At 56.7% G+C, this 16240-nt stretch overlaps 1 protein-coding gene across 2 annotated transcripts in view; it reads left to right on the top strand.

The window, feature by feature from the left end:
- The first annotated feature begins 3142 nt into the window (after positions 1 to 3142).
- DBT (dihydrolipoamide branched chain transacylase E2) overlaps positions 3143 to 16240 on the top strand; it is a 57629-nt gene continuing 44531 nt past the window's right edge. For both annotated transcript variants that reach the window (XM_076064081.1, XM_076064082.1), the window contains exon 1: positions 3143 to 3351. The gene's annotated coding sequence lies outside the window, so the exon portion shown is untranslated. The remainder of the gene's footprint in view (positions 3352 to 16240) is intronic.

The raw sequence follows: 16240 nt of genomic DNA, 5'->3' as shown, positions 1-16240 counted from the left end.
GAGCGACTGATTAACTGAACTACTGACTGTCTGAGCGACTGACCGATTGACCTCCCGACCTCCCGACCTCCCGACCCCCTCTCCCCCTCCTCCCCCACGCCCCCCCCCCCCCAACCACCAGGTACGTGAAGGAGGGAGACGTTGTGTCGCAGTTTGACTCGCGACTGACTGAGTGACTGACTGAGTGACTGACTGAGTGACTGAGCGACTGACTGAGTGACTGACTGACGGAGTGACTGACTGACTGAACGACTGATTAACTGAACTACTGACTGTGTGAACGACTGACCGATTGACCTCCCGACCTCCCGACCTCCCGCCCCTCTGCCCCCTCCTCCCCGCCCCAACCACCAGGTACGTGAAGGAGGGAGACGTTGTGTCGCAGTTTGACTCGTGACTGACTGAGTGACTGACTGAGTGACTGACTGAGTGACTGACTGAGTGACTGACTGAGTGACTGAGCGACTGACTGACTGACTGAGCGACTGACTGAGCGACTGTCTGAGCGACTGATTAACTGAACTACTGACTGTGTGAACGACTGACTGACCGATTGACCTCCCGACCTCCCGACCTCCCGCCCCTCTCCCCCTCCTCCCACGCCCCGCCCCAACCACCAGGTACGTGAAGGAGGGAGACGTTGTGTCGCAGTTTGACTCGCGACTGACTGAGTGACTGACTGAGTGACTGACTGAGTGACTGACTGAGTGACTGACTGAGCGACTGACCGATTGACCTCCCGACTGACCTCCCGACCTCCCGACCTCCCGCCCCTCTGCCCCTGCCCCTCTCCCCCTCCTCCCCGCCCCAACCACCAGGTACGTGAAGGAGGGAGACGTTGTGTCGCAGTTTGACTCGCGACTGACTGAGTGACTGACTGAGTGACTGACTGACTGAGTGACTGACTGAGTGACTGACTGACTGAGCGACTGACTGAGCAACTGTCTGAGCGACTGTCTGAGCGACTGACTGTCTGAGCGACTGAGCGACTGACTGAGCGACTGTCTGAGCGACTGATTAACTGAACTACTGACTGTGTGAACGACTGACTGACCGATTGACCTCCCGACCTCCCGACCTCCCGACCTCCCGCCCCTCTCCCCCTCCTCCCCGCCCCAACCACCAGGTACGTGAAGGAGGGAGACGTTGTGTCGCAGTTTGACTCGCGACTGACTGAGTGACTGACTGAGTGACTGACTGAGTGACTGACTGACTGAGCGACTGACTGTCTGAGCGACTGAGCGACTGACTGAGCGACTGACCGATTGACTGACTGAGCGACTGAACTACTGACTGTCTGAGCGACTGAGCGACTGACTGAGTGACTGACTGACTGACTGAACGACTGACCTCCCGACCTCTTGACCTCCCGCCCCCCCGCCCCTCTCCCCCTCTGCCCCCGCCCCGCCCCAACCACCAGGTACGTGAAGGAGGGAGACGTTGTGTCGCAGTTTGACTCGCGACTGACTGAGCGACTGACTGAGTGACTGACTGAGTGACTGACTGAGTGAGTGACTGACTGAGCGACTGACTGTCTGAGCGACTGACTGAGCGATTGTCTGAGCGACTGATTAACTGAACTACTGACTGTCTGACTGATTGACCTCCCGACCTCCCGACCTCCCGACCTCCCGCCCCTCTCCCCCTCCTCCCACGCCCCAACCACCAGGTACGTGAAGGAGGGAGACGTTGTGTCGCAGTTTGACTCGCGACTGACTGAGTGACTGACTGAGTGACTGACTGAGTGACTGATTGTCTGAGCGACTGATTAACTGAACTACTGACTGTGTGAACGACTGACTGACCGATTGACCTCCCGACCTCCCGACCTCCCGACCTCCCGCCCCTCTCCCCCTCCTCCCCGCCCCAACCACCAGGTACGTGAAGGAGGGAGACGTTGTGTCGCAGTTTGACTCGCGACTGACTGAGTGACTGACTGAGTGACTGACTGAGTGACTGACTGACTGAGCGACTGACTGTCTGAGCGACTGAGCGACTGACTGAGCGACTGACCGATTGACTGACTGAGCGACTGAACTACTGACTGTCTGAGCGACTGAGCGACTGACTGAGTGACTGACTGACTGACTGAACGACTGACCTCCCGACCTCTTGACCTCCCGACCTCCCGCCCCTCTCCCCCTCCTCCCACGCCCCAACCACCAGGTACGTGAAGGAGGGAGACGTTGTGTCGCAGTTTGACTCGCGACTGACTGAGCGACTGACTGAGTGACTGACTGAGTGACTGACTGAGTGAGTGACTGACTGAGCGACTGACTGTCTGAGCGACTGACTGAGCAACTGTCTGAGCGACTGACTGACTGACTAACTGAACGACTGACTGACTGAGCGACTGATTAACTGAACTACTGACTGTGTGAACGACTGACTGACCTCCCGACCTCCCGACCTCCCGACCTCCCGACCTCCCGCCCCTCTCCCCCTCCTCCCCGCCCCAACCACCAGGTACGTGAAGGAGGGAGACGTTGTGTCGCAGTTTGACTCGCGACTGACTGAGTGACTGACTGAGTGACTGACTGACTGAGTGACTGACTGAGTGACTGACTGACTGAGCGACTGACTGAGCGACTGTCTGAGCGACTGTCTGAGCGACTGACTGTCTGAGCGACTGAGCGACTGACTGAGCGACTGTCTGAGCGACTGATTAACTGAACTACTGACTGTGTGAACGACTGACTGACCGATTGACCTCCCGACCTCCCGACCTCCCGACCTCCCGACCTCCCGCCCCTCTCCCCCTCCTCCCACGCCCCCCCCAACCTTCAGGTACGTGAAGGAGGGAGACGTTGTGTCGCAGTTTGACTCGCGACTGACTGAGTGACTGACTGAGTGACTGATTAACTGAACTACTGACTGTCTGAGCGACTGACCGATTGACCTCCCGACCTCCCGACCTCCCGACCTCCCGCCCCTCTCCCCCTCCTCCCCGCCCCAACCACCAGGTACGTGAAGGAGGGAGACGTTGTGTCGCAGTTTGACTCGCGACTGACTGAGTGACTGACTGAGTGACTGACTGAGTGAGCGACTGACTGACTGAGTGACTGACTGACTGACTGAGTGACTGACTGACTGAGTGACTGACTGACCGATTGACCTCCCGACCTCCCGACCTCCCGCCCCTCTGCCCCCGCCCCGCCCCAACCACCAGGTACGTGAAGGAGGGAGACGTTGTGTCGCAGTTTGACTCGCTGTGCGAGGTGCAGAGTGACAAAGCTTCGGTGACGATCACGAGCCGCTACGATGGGATTGTGGCACGCATCCACCACAAGGCCGACAGCATCGCACTCGTGGGCAGGCCCCTGGTGGACATTGAGACTCAGCATGCCAGCGGTGAGAGGAACTGCTGGTCTGGGCAAGGCCGGGGCCGGGGGGGAGAGAGAGAGGTGGCGGTGGTGTTAGTGGTGGTGGTGGTGGTCTAGGCAAGGCTGGTCACGCTGTTAGTGGTGGTGGTGGTCTAGACAAGGCTGAGTGTGGTCACGCTGTTAGTTGTGGTGGTAGTGGTGGTAGTGGTGGTGGTGGTCTAGGCAAGGCTGGTCACACTGGTAGTGGTGGTGGTAGTGGTCTAGACAAGGCCGGGGAGAAAGGTCACACTGTTAGTGGTGGTGGTGGTGGTCTAGGCAAGGCTGAGTGTGGTCACACCGTTAGTGGTGGTGGTGGTGGTAGTGGTCTAGCCAAGGCTGGTCACCATGTTAGCGGTGGTGGTAGTGGTCTAGGCAAGGCTGGGGGGAAAGGTCACGCTGTTAGTTGTGGTGGTGGTGGTGGTCTAGGCAAGGCTGAGTGTGGTCACAATGGTGGTGGTGGTGGTCTAGGCAAGGCTGGTCACACTGTTAGTGGTGGTGGTGGTGGTGGTCTAGGCAAGGCTGGTCACAATGGTGGTGGTGGTGGTGGTCTAGGCAAGGCTGGTCACACTGTTAGTGGTGGTGGTGGTGGTCTAGGCAAGGCTGGTCACACTGTTAGTGGTGGTGGTGGTGGTCTAGGCAAGGCTGGTCACACTGTTAGTGGTGGTGGTGGTGGTCTAGGCAAGGCTGGTCACACTGTTAGTGGTGGTGGTGGTGGTCTAGGCAAGGCTGGTCACACTGTTAGTGGTAGTGGTGGTGGTCTAGGCAAGGCTGGTCACACTGTTAGTGGTAGTGGTGGTAGTGGTCTAGGCAAGGCTGGTCACACTGTTAGTGGTGGTGGTGGTCTAGGCAAGGCTGGTCACACTGTTAGTGTTGGTGGTAGTGGTCTAGACAAGGCTGGTCACACTGTTAGTGGTGGTGGTAGTGGTCTAGGCAAGGCTGGTCACACTGTTAGTGGTGGTGGTGGTGGTCTAGGCAAGGCTGGTCACACTGTTAGTGGTGGTGGTGGTGGTCTAGGCAAGGCTGGTCACACTGTTAGTGGTGGTGGTGGTCTAGGCAAGGCTGGTCACACTGTTAGTGGTGGTGGTAGTGGTCTAGGCAAGGCTGGTCACACTGTTAGTGGTGGTGGTGGTGGTCTAGGCAAGGCTGAGTGTGGTCACAATGGTGGTGGTGGTGGTGGTCTAGGCAAGGCTGAGTGTGGTCACACCGTTAGTGGTGGTGGTGGTGGTAGTGGTCTAGCCAAGGCTGGTCACCATGTTAGCGGTGGTGGTAGTGGTCTAGGCAAGGCTGGGTGTGGTCACAATGGTGGTGGTGGTGGTGGTGGTCTAGGCAAGGCTGGTCACACTGTTAGTGGTGGTGGTGGTGGTCTAGGCAAGGCTGGTCACACTGTTAGTGGTAGTGGTGGTGGTCTAGGCAAGGCTGGTCACACTGTTAGTGGTGGTGGTGGTGGTCTAGGCAAGGCTGGTCACACTGTTAGTGGTGGTGGTGGTCTAGGCAAGGCTGGTCACACTGTTAGTGGTGGTGGTGGTGGTCTAGGCAAGGCTGGTCACACTGTTAGTGGTGGTGGTAGTGGTCTAGGCAAGGCTGGTCACACTGTTAGTGGTGGTGGTGGTAGTGGTCTAGGCAAGGCTGGTCACACTGTTAGTGGTGGTGGTGGTGGTCTAGGCAAGGCTGGTCACACTGTTAGTGGTGGTGGTAGTGGTCTAGGCAAGGCTGGTCACACTGTTAGTGGTGGTGGTGGTGGTCTAGGCAAGGCTGGTCACACTGTTAGTGGTGGTGGTGGTGGTCTAGGCAAGGCTGGTCACACTGTTAGTGGTGGTGGTGGTCTAGGCAAGGCTGGTCACACTGTTAGTGGTGGTGGTGGTCTAGGCAAGGCTGGTCACCCTGTTAGTGGTGTTGGTGGTCTAGGCAAGGCTGGTCACACTGTTAGTGGTGGTGGTGGTCTAGGCAAGGCTGGTCACACTGTTAGTGGTGGTGGTGGTAGTGGTCTAGGCAAGGCTGGTCACACTGTTAGTGGTGGTGGTGGTGGTCTAGGCAAGGCTGGTCACACTGTTAGTGGTGGTGGTAGTGGTCTAGGCAAGGCTGGTCACACTGTTAGCGGTGGTGGTAGTGGTCTAGGCAAGGCTGGTCACACTGTTAGTGGTGGTGGTGGTGGTCTAGGCAAGGCTGGTCACACTGTTAGTGGTGGTGGTAGTGGTCTAGGCAAGGCTGGTCACACTGTTAGTGGTGGTGGTGGTGGTCTAGGCAAGGCTGGTCACACTGTTAGTGGTGGTGGTGGTCTAGGCAAGGCTGGTCACACTGTTAGTGGTGGTGGTGGTCTAGGCAAGGCTGGTCACACTGTTAGTGGTGGTGGTAGTGGTCTAGGCAAGGCTGGTCACACTGTTAGTGGTGGTGGTAGTGGTGGTCTAGGCAAGGCTGGTCACACTGTTAGTGGTGGTGGTGGTAGTGGTCTAGACAAGGCTGGTCACGCTGTTAGTGGTGGTGGTGGTGGTCTAGGCAAGGCTGGTCACACTGTTAGTGGTGGTGGTGGTGGTCTAGGCAAGGCTGGTCACACTGTTAGCGGTGGTGGTAGTGGTCTAGGCAAGGCTGGTCACACTGTTAGCGGTGGTGGTAGTGGTCTAGGCAAGGCTGGTCACACTGTTAGTGGTGGTGGTGGTGGTCTAGGCAAGGCTGGTCACACTGTTAGTGGTGGTGGTCTAGGCAAGGCTGGTCACACTGTTAGTGGTGGTGGTGGTGGTCTAGGCAAGGCTGGTCACACTGTTAGTGGTGGTGGTGGTAGTGGTCTAGGCAAGGCTGGTCACACTGTTAGTGGTGGTGGTGGTGGTCTAGGCAAGGCTGGTCACATTGTTAGTGGTGGTGGTAGTGGTCTAGACAAGGCTGGTCACACTGTTAGTGGTGGTGGTGGTGGTCTAGGCAAGGCTGGTCACATTGTTAGTGGTGGTGGTAGTGGTCTAGGCAAGGCTGGTCACACTGTTAGTGGTGGTGGTAGTGGTCTAGGCAAGGCTGGTCACACTGTTAGTGGTGGTGGTGGTCTAGGCAAGGCTGGTCACACTGTTAGTGGTGGTGGTGGTGGTCTAGGCAAGGCTGGTCACACTGTTAGTGGTGGTGGTGGTCTAGGCAAGGCTGGTCACACTGTTAGTGGTGGTGGTGGTGGTGGTCTAGGCAAGGCTGGTCACACTGTTAGTGGTGGTGGTGGTCTAGGCAAGGCTGGTCACACTGTTAGTGGTGGTGGTAGTGGTGGTCTAGGCAAGGCTGGTCACACTGTTAGTGGTGGTGGTGGTGGTGGTCTAGGCAAGGCTGGTCACACTGTTAGTGGTGGTGGTAGTGGTGGTCTAGGCAAGGCTGGTCACGCTGTTAGTGGTGGTGGTGGTGGTGGTCTAGGCAAGGCTGGTCACACTGTTAGTGGTGGTGGTGGTGGTGGTCTAGACAAGGCTGGTCACACTGTTAGTGGTGGTGGTAGTGGTCTAGGCAAGGCTGGTCACACTGTTAGTGGTGGTGGTAGTGGTCTAGGCAAGGCTGGTCACACTGTTAGTGGTGGTGGTGGTGGTCTAGGCAAGGCTGGTCACACTGTTAGTGGTGGTGCTAGTGGTCTAGGCAAGGCTGGTCACACTGTTAGTGGTGGTGGTAGTGGTCTAGGCAAGGCTGGTCACACTGTTAGTGGTGGTGGTGGTGGTCTAGGCAAGGCTGGTCACACTGTTAGTGGTGGTGGTAGTGGTCTAGGCAAGGCTGGTCACACTGTTAGTGGTGGTGGTGGTGGTCTAGGCAAGGCTGGTCACACTGTTAGTGGTGGTGTTAGTGGTCTAGGCAAGGCTGGTCACACTGTTAGTGGTGGTGGTGGTGGTCTAGGCAAGGCTGGTCACACTGTTAGTGGTGGTGGTAGTGGTCTAGGCAAGGCTGGTCACACTGTTAGTGGTGGTGGTAGTGGTCTAGGCAAGGCTGGTCACACTGTTAGTGGTGGTGGTAGTGGTCTAGGCAAGGCTGGTCACACTGTTAGTGGTGGTGGTAGTGGTCTAGGCAAGGCTGGTCACACTGTTAGTGGTGGTGGTGGTGGTCTAGGCAAGGCTGGTCACACTGTTAGTGGTGGTGGTGGTGGTCTAGGCAAGGCTGGTCACACTGTTAGTGGTGGTAGTGGTGGTCTAGGCAAGGCTGGTCACACTGTTAGTGGTGGTGGTGGTGGTCTAGGCAAGGCTGGTCACACTGTTAGTGGTGGTGGTAGTGGTCTAGGCAAGGCTGGTCACACTGTTAGTGGTGGTGGTAGTGGTCTAGGCAAGGCTGGTCACACTGTTAGTGGTGGTGGTGGTCTAGGCAAGGCTGGTCACACTGTTAGTGGTGGTGGTGGTGGTCTAGGCAAGGCTGGTCACACTGTTAGTGGTGGTGGTGGTGGTCTAGGCAAGGCTGGTCACACTGTTAGTGGGGGTAGTGGTCTAGGCAAGGCTGGTCACACTGTTAGTGGTGTTGGTGGTCTAGGCAAGGCTGGTCACACTGTTAGTGGTGGTGGTGGTCTAGGCAAGGCTGGTCACACTGTTAGTGGTGGTGGTGGTCTAGGCAAGGCTGGTCACCCTGTTAGTGGTGTTGGTGGTCTAGGCAAGGCTGGTCACACTGTTAGTGGTGGTGGTGGTAGTGGTCTAGGCAAGGCTGGTCACACTGTTAGTGGTGGTGGTGGTGGTCTAGGCAAGGCTGGTCACACTGTTAGTGGTGGTGGTAGTGGTCTAGGCAAGGCTGGTCACACTGTTAGCGGTGGTGGTAGTGGTCTAGGCAAGGCTGGTCACACTGTTAGTGGTGGTGGTGGTGGTCTAGGCAAGGCTGGTCACACTGTTAGTGGTGGTGGTAGTGGTCTAGGCAAGGCTGGTCACACTGTTAGTGGTGGTGGTGGTGGTCTAGGCAAGGCTGGTCACACTGTTAGTGGTGGTGGTAGTGGTCTAGACAAGGCTGGTCACACTGTTAGTGGTGGTGGTAGTGGTCTAGGCAAGGCTGGTCACACTGTTAGTGGTGGTGGTGGTCTAGGCAAGGCTGGTCACACTGTTAGTAGTGGTGGTAGTGGTCTAGACAAGGCTGGTCACACTGTTAGTGGTGGTGGTAGTGGTCTAGGCAAGGCTGGTCACACTGTTAGTGGTGGTGGTGGTGGTGGTCTAGGCAAGGCTGGTCACACTGTTAGTGGTGGTGGTGGTCTAGGCAAGGCTGGTCACACTGTTAGTGGTGGTGGTGGTGGTCTAGGCAAGGCTGGTCACACTGTTAGTGGTGGTGTTAGTGGTCTAGGCAAGGCTGGTCACACTGTTAGTGGTGGTGGTGGTGGTGGTCTAGGCAAGGCTGGTCACACTGTTAGTGGTGGTGGTGGTGGTGGTCTAGGCAAGGCTGGTCACACTGTTAGTGGTGGTGGTAGTGGTCTAGGCAAGGCTGGTCACACTGTTAGTGGTGGTGGTGGTCTAGGCAAGGCTGGTCACACTGTTAGTGGTGGTGGTGGTGGTCTAGGCAAGGCTGGTCACACTGTTAGTGGTGGTGGTGGTGGTGGTCTAGGCAAGGCTGGTCACACTGTTAGTGGTGGTGGTGGTAGTGGTCTAGGCAAGGCTGGTCACACTGTTAGTGGTGGTGGTGGTCTAGACAAGGCTGGTCACACTGTTAGTGGTGGTGGTGGTGGTCTAGGCAAGGCTGGTCACACTGTTAGTGGTGGTGGTGGTAGTGGTCTAGGCAAGGCTGGTCACACTGTTAGTGGTGGTGGTGGTGGTCTAGGCAAGGCTGGTCACACTGTTAGTGGTGGTGGTAGTGGTCTAGGCAAGGCTGGTCACACTGTTAGTGGTGGTGGTGGTAGTGGTCTAGGCAAGGCTGGTCACACTGTTAGTGGTGGTGGTGGTGGTCTAGGCAAGGCTGGTCACACTGTTAGTGGTGTTGGTAGTGGTCTAGGCAAGGCTGGTCACACTGTTAGTGGTGGTGGTAGTGGTCTAGGCAAGGCTGGTCACACTGTTAGTGGTGGTGGTGGTGGTCTAGGCAAGGCTGGTCACACTGTTAGTGGTGGTGGTGGTGGTCTAGGCAAGGCTGGTCACACTGTTAGTGGTGGTGGTGGTGGTCTAGGCAAGGCTGGTCACACTGTTAGTGGTGGTGGTAGTGGTCTAGGCAAGGCTGGTCACACTGTTAGTGGTGGTGGTGGTGGTCTAGGCAAGGCTGGTCACACTGTTAGTGGTGGTGGTGGTGGTCTAGGCAAGGCTGGTCACACTGTTAGTGGTGGTAGTGGTGGTCTAGGCAAGGCTGGTCACACTGTTAGTGGTGGTGGTGGTGGTCTAGGCAAGGCTGGTCACACTGTTAGTGGTGGTGGTGGTAGTGGTCTAGGCAAGGCTGGTCACACTGTTAGTGGTGGTGGTAGTGGTCTAGACAAGGCTGGTCACACTGTTAGTGGTGGTGCTAGTGGTCTAGGCAAGGCTGGTCACACTGTTAGTGGTGGTGGTGGTGGTCTAGGCAAGGCTGGTCACCCTGTTAGTGGTGGTGGTGGTGGTCTAGACAAGGCTGGTCACACTGTTAGTGGTGGTGGTAGTGGTCTAGACAAGGCTGGTCACACTGTTAGTGGTAGTGGTCTAGGCAAGGCTGGTCACACTGTTAGTGGTGGTGGTGGTGGTGGTCTAGGCAAGGCTGGTCACACTGTTAGTGGTGGTGGTGGTGGTCTAGGCAAGGCTGGTCACACTGTTAGTGGTGGTGGTGGTGGTCTAGGCAAGGCTGGTCACACTGTTAGTGGTGGTGGTGGTGGTCTAGGCAAGGCTGGTCACACTGTTAGTGGTGGTGGTAGTGGTCTAGGCAAGGCTGGTCACACTGTTAGTGGTGGTGGTGGTAGTGGTCTAGGCAAGGCTGGTCACACTGTTAGTGGTGGTGGTGTTAGTGGTCTAGGCAAGGCTGGTCACACTGTTAGTGGTGGTGGTGGTGGTCTAGGCAAGGCTGGTCACACTGTTAGTGGTGGTGGTGGTGGTCTAGGCAAGGCTGGTCACACTGTTAGTGGTGGTGGTAGTGGTCTAGGCAAGGCTGGTCACACTGTTAGTGGTGGTGGTGGTGGTCTAGGCAAGGCTGGTCACACTGTTAGCGGTGGTGGTAGTGGTCTAGGCAAGGCTGGTCACACTGTTAGCGGTGGTGGTAGTGGTCTAGGCAAGGCTGGTCACACTGTTAGTGGTGGTGGTGGTGGTCTAGGCAAGGCTGGTCACACTGTTAGTGGTGGTGGTCTAGGCAAGGCTGGTCACACTGTTAGTGGTGGTGGTGGTGGTCTAGGCAAGGCTGGTCACACTGTTAGTGGTGGTGGTGGTAGTGGTCTAGGCAAGGCTGGTCACACTGTTAGTGGTGGTGGTGGTGGTCTAGGCAAGGCTGGTCACATTGTTAGTGGTGGTGGTAGTGGTCTAGACAAGGCTGGTCACACTGTTAGTGGTGGTGGTAGTGGTCTAGGCAAGGCTGGTCACACTGTTAGTGGTGGTGGTAGTGGTCTAGGCAAGGCTGGTCACACTGTTAGTGGTGGTGGTGGTGGTCTAGGCAAGGCTGGTCACACTGTTAGTGGTGGTGGTGGTGGTCTAGGCAAGGCTGGTCACACTGTTAGTGGTGGTGGTGGTGGTCTAGGCAAGGCTGGTCACACTGTTAGTGGTGGTGGTGGTGGTCTAGGCAAGGCTGGTCACACTGTTAGTGGTGGTGGTGGTGGTCTAGGCAAGGCTGGTCACACTGTTAGTGGTGGTGGTGGTGGTGGTCTAGGCAAGGCTGGTCACACTGTTAGTGGTGGTGGTAGTGGTCTAGGCAAGGCTGGTCACACTGTTAGTGGTGGTGGTAGTGGTCTAGGCAAGGCTGGTCACACTGTTAGTGGTGGTGGTAGTGGTCTAGGCAAGGCTGGTCACACTGTTAGTGGTGGTGGTAGTGGTCTAGGCAAGGCTGGTCACACTGTTAGTGGTGGTGGTGGTGGTCTAGGCAAGGCTGGTCACACTGTTAGTGGTGGTGGTGGTCTAGGCAAGGCTGGTCACACTGTTAGTGGTGGTGGTGGTGGTCTAGGCAAGGCTGGTCACACTGTTAGTGGTGGTGGTGGTGGTCTAGGCAAGGCTGGTCACACTGTTAGTGGTGGTGGTAGTGGTCTAGGCAAGGCTGGTCACACTGTTAGTGGTGGTGGTGGTCTAGGCAAGGCTGGTCACACTGTTAGTGGTGGTGGTAGTGGTCTAGGCAAGGCTGGTCACACTGTTAGTGGTGGTGGTAGTGGTCTAGGCAAGGCTGGTCACACTGTTAGTGGTGGTGGTGGTGGTCTAGGCAAGGCTGGTCACACTGTTAGTGGTGGTGGTGGTCTAGGCAAGGCTGGTCACACTGTTAGTGGTGGTGGTAGTGGTCTAGGCAAGGCTGGTCACACTGTTAGTAGTGGTAGTGGTCTAGACAAGGCTGGTCACACTGTTAGTGGTGGTGGTGGTCTAGGCAAGGCTGGTCACACTGTTAGTGGTGGTGGTAGTGGTCTAGGCAAGGCTGGTCACACTGTTAGTGGTGGTGGTGGTGGTCTAGGCAAGGCTGGTCACACTGTTAGTGGTGGTGGTAGTGGTCTAGGCAAGGCTGGTCACACTGTTAGTGGTGGTGGTGGTCTAGGCAAGGCTGGTCACACTGTTAGTGGTGGTGGTAGTGGTCTAGGCAAGGCTGGTCACACTGTTAGCGGTGGTGGTGGTGGTCTAGGCAAGGCTGGTCACACTGTTAGTGGTGGTAGTGGTCTAGGCAAGGCTGGTCACACTGTTAGTGGTGGTGGTGGTGGTCTAGGCAAGGCTGGTCACACTGTTAGTGGTGGTGGTGGTGGTCTAGGCAAGGCTGGTCACACTGTTAGTGGTGGTGGTGGTAGTGGTCTAGGCAAGGCTGGTCACACTGTTAGTGGTGGTGGTAGTGGTCTAGGCAAGGCTGGTCACACTGTTAGTGGTGGTGGTGGTGGTCTAGGCAAGGCTGGTCACACTGTTAGTGGTGGTGGTGGTGGTCTAGGCAAGGCTGGTCACACTGTTAGTGGTGGTGGTGGTCTAGGCAAGGCTGGTCACACTGTTAGTGGTGGTGGTGGTCTAGGCAAGGCTGGTCACACTGTTAGTGGTGGTGGTGGTGGTCTAGGCAAGGCTGGTCACACTGTTAGTGGTGGTGGTAGTGGTCTAGGCAAGGCTGGTCACACTGTTAGTGGTGGTGGTAGTGGTCTAGGCAAGGCTGGTCACACTGTTAGTGGTGGTGGTGGTGGTCTAGACAAGGCTGGTCACACTGTTAGTGGTGGTGGTAGTGGTCTAGGCAAGGCTGGTCACCCTGTTAGTGGTGGTGGTGGTCTAGGCAAGGCTGGTCACACTGTTAGTGGTGGTGGTAGTGGTCTAGGCAAGGCTGGTCACACTGTTAGTGGTGGTGGTAGTGGTCTAGGCAAGGCTGGTCACACTGTTAGTGGTGGTGGTAGTGGTCTAGGCAAGGCTGGTCACACTGTTAGTGGTGGTGGTGGTGGTCTAGGCAAGGCTGGTCACACTGTTAGTGGTGGTGGTGGTAGTGGTCTAGGCAAGGCTGGTCACACTGTTAGTGGTGGTGGTGGTGGTCTAGGCAAGGCTGGTCACCCTGTTAGTGGTGGTGGTGGTGGTGGTGGTCTAGGCAAGGCTGGTCACACTGTTAGTGGTGGTGGTGGTCTAGGCAAGGCTGGTCACACTGTGAGTGGTGGTGGTGGTCTAGGCAAGGCTGGTCACACTGTTAGTGGTGGTAGTGGTCTAGACAAGGCTGGTCACACTGTTAGTGGTGGTAGTGGTCTAGGCAAGGCTGGTCACACTGTTAGTGGTGGTGGTCTAGGCAAGGCTGGTCACACTGTTAGTGGTGGTGGTGGTGGTCTAGGCAAGGCTGGTCACACTGTTAGTGGTGGTGGTGGTGGTCTAGGCAAGGCTGGTCACACTGTTAGTGGTGGTGGTGGTGGTCTAGACAAGGCTGGTCACACTGTTAGTGGTGGTGGTGGTGGTGGTGGTCTAGGCAAGGCTGGTCACACTGTTAGTGGTGGTGGTGGTGGTCTAGGCAAGGCTGGTCACACTGTTAGTGGTAGTGGTGGTCTAGGCAAGGCTGGTCACACTGTTAGTGGTGGTGGTAGTGGTCTAGGCAAGGCTGGTCACACTGTTAGTGGTGGTGGTGGTGGTCTAGGCAAGGCTGGTCACACTGTTAGTGGTGGTGGTAGTGGTCTAGGCAAGGCTGGTCACACTGTTAGTGGTGGTGGTGGTGGTCTAGGCAAGGCTGGTCACACTGTTAGTGGTGGTGGTGGTGGTCTAGGCAAGGCTGGTCACACTGTTAGTGGTGGTGGTGGTGGTCTAGGCAAGGCTGGTCACACTGTTAGTGGTGGTGGTGGTCTAGGCAAGGCTGGTCACACTGTTAGTGGTAGTGGTCTAGACAAGGCTGGTCACACTGTTAGTGGTGGTGGTAGTGGTCTAGGCAAGGCTGGTCACACTGTTAGTGGTGGTGGTGGTGGTGGTCTAGGCAAGGCTGGTCACACTGTTAGTGGTGGTGGTGGTGGTGGTCTAGGCAAGGCTGGTCACACTGTTAGTGGTGGTGGTAGTGGTGGTCTAGGCAAGGCTGGTCACACTGTTAGTGGTGGTGGTGGTGGTCTAGGCAAGGCTGGTCACACTGTTAGTGGTGGGGGTAGTGGTCTAGGCAAGGCTGGTCACACTGTTAGTGGTGGTGGTGGTGGTCTAGGCAAGGCTGGTCACACTGTTAGTGGTGGTGGTGGTGGTGGTCTAGGCAAGGCTGGTCACACTGTTAGTGGTGGTGGTGGTGGTCTAGGCAAGGCTGGTCACACTGTTAGTGGTGGTGGTGGTGGTCTAGGCAAGGCTGGTCACACTGTTAGTGGTGGTGGTGGTGGTCTAGGCAAGGCTGGTCACACTGTTAGTGGTGGTGGTGGTGGTCTAGGCAAGGCTGGTCACACTGTTAGTGGTGGTGGTGGTCTAGGCAAGGCTGGTCACACTGTTAGTGGTGGTGGTGGTGGTCTAGGCAAGGCTGGTCACACTGTTAGTGGTGGTGGTGGTCTAGGCAAGGCTGGTCACACTGTTAGTGGTGGTGGTAGTGGTCTAGGCAAGGCTGGTCACACTGTTAGTGGTGGTGGTAGTGGTCTAGGCAAGGCTGGTCACACTGTTAGTGGTGGTGGTGGTGGTCTAGGCAAGGCTGGTCACACTGTTAGTGGTGGGGGTAGTGGTCTAGGCAAGGCTGGTCACACTGTTAGTGGTGGTGGTGGTGGTCTAGGCAAGGCTGGTCACACTGTTAGTGGTGGTGGTGGTGGTCTAGGCAAGGCTGGTCACACTGTTAGTGGTGGTGGTGGTGGTCTAGGCAAGGCTGGTCACACTGTTAGTGGTGGTGGTAGTGGTCTAGGCAAGGCTGGTCACACTGTTAGTGGTGGTGGTCTAGGCAAGGCTGGTCACACTGTTAGTGGTGGTGGTGGTGGTCTAGGCAAGGCTGGTCACACTGTTAGTGGTGGTGGTGGTGGTCTAGGCAAGGCTGGTCACACTGTTAGTGGTGGTGGTGGTGGTCTAGACAAGGCTGGTCACACTGTTAGTGGTGGTGGTGGTGGTCTAGGCAAGGCTGGTCACACTGTTAGTGGTGGTGGTGGTGGTCTAGGCAAGGCTGGTCACACTGTTAGTGGTGGTGGTGGTGGTCTAGGCAAGGCTGGTCACACTGTTAGTGGTGGTGGTGGTGGTGGTCTAGGCAAGGCTGGTCACACTGTTAGTGGTGGTGGTAGTGGTCTAGGCAAGGCTGGTCACACTGTTAGTGGTGGTGGTAGTGGTCTAGGCAAGGCTGGTCACACTGTTAGTGGTGGTGGTAGTGGTCTAGGCAAGGCTGGTCACACTGTTAGTGGTGGTGGTAGTGGTCTAGGCAAGGCTGGTCACACTGTTAGTGGTGGTGGTGGTGGTCTAGGCAAGGCTGGTCACACTGTTAGTGGTGGTGGTGGTCTAGGCAAGGCTGGTCACACTGTTAGTGGTGGTGGTGGTGGTCTAGGCAAGGCTGGTCACACTGTTAGTGGTGGTGGTGGTGGTCTAGGCAAGGCTGGTCACACTGTTAGTGGTGGTGGTAGTGGTCTAGGCAAGGCTGGTCACACTGTTAGTGGTGGTGGTGGTCTAGGCAAGGCTGGTCACACTGTTAGTGGTGGTGGTAGTGGTCTAGGCAAGGCTGGTCACACTGTTAGTGGTGGTGGTAGTGGTCTAGGCAAGGCTGGTCACACTGTTAGTGGTGGTGGTGGTGGTCTAGGCAAGGCTGGTCACACTGTTAGTGGTGGTGGTGGTCTAGGCAAGGCTGGTCACACTGTTAGTGGTGGTGGTAGTGGTCTAGGCAAGGCTGGTCACACTGTTAGTAGTGGTAGTGGTCTAGACAAGGCTGGTCACACTGTTAGTGGTGGTGGTGGTCTAGGCAAGGCTGGTCACACTGTTAGTGGTGGTGGTGGTGGTCTAGGCAAGGCTGGTCACACTGTTAGTGGTGGTGGTGGTAGTGGTCTAGGCAAGGCTGGTCACACTGTTAGTGGTGGTGGTAGTGGTCTAGGCAAGGCTGGTCACACTGTTAGTGGTGGTGGTGGTGGTCTAGGCAAGGCTGGTCACACTGTTAGTGGTGGTGGTGGTCTAGGCAAGGCTGGTCACACTGTTAGTGGTGGTGGTGGTCTAGGCAAGGCTGGTCACACTGTTAGTGGTGGTGGTGGTGGTCTAGGCAAGGCTGGTCACACTGTTAGTGGTGGTGGTAGTGGTCTAGGCAAGGCTGGTCACACTGTTAGTGGTGGTGGTAGTGGTCTAGGCAAGGCTGGTCACACTGTTAGTGGTGGTGGTGGTGGTCTAGACAAGGCTGGTCACACTGTTAGTGGTGGTGGTGGTCTAGGCAAGGCTGGTCACACTGTTAGTGGTGGTGGTGGTGGTCTAGGCAAGGCTGGTCACACTGTTAGT

The sequence above is a fragment of the Petromyzon marinus genome, unplaced genomic scaffold (assembly GCF_048934315.1).
Source record: "Petromyzon marinus isolate PM22_M1 ecotype Great Lakes invasive population unplaced genomic scaffold, UKy_Petmar_22M1.pri1.0 PM_Scaffold_303, whole genome shotgun sequence".
NCBI classification, from domain to species: domain Eukaryota; kingdom Metazoa; phylum Chordata; class Hyperoartia; order Petromyzontiformes; family Petromyzontidae; genus Petromyzon; species Petromyzon marinus.
The sequence above is the reverse complement of the archived record's forward strand: the minus strand, read 5'-3'. Positions and strand labels throughout refer to the sequence as shown.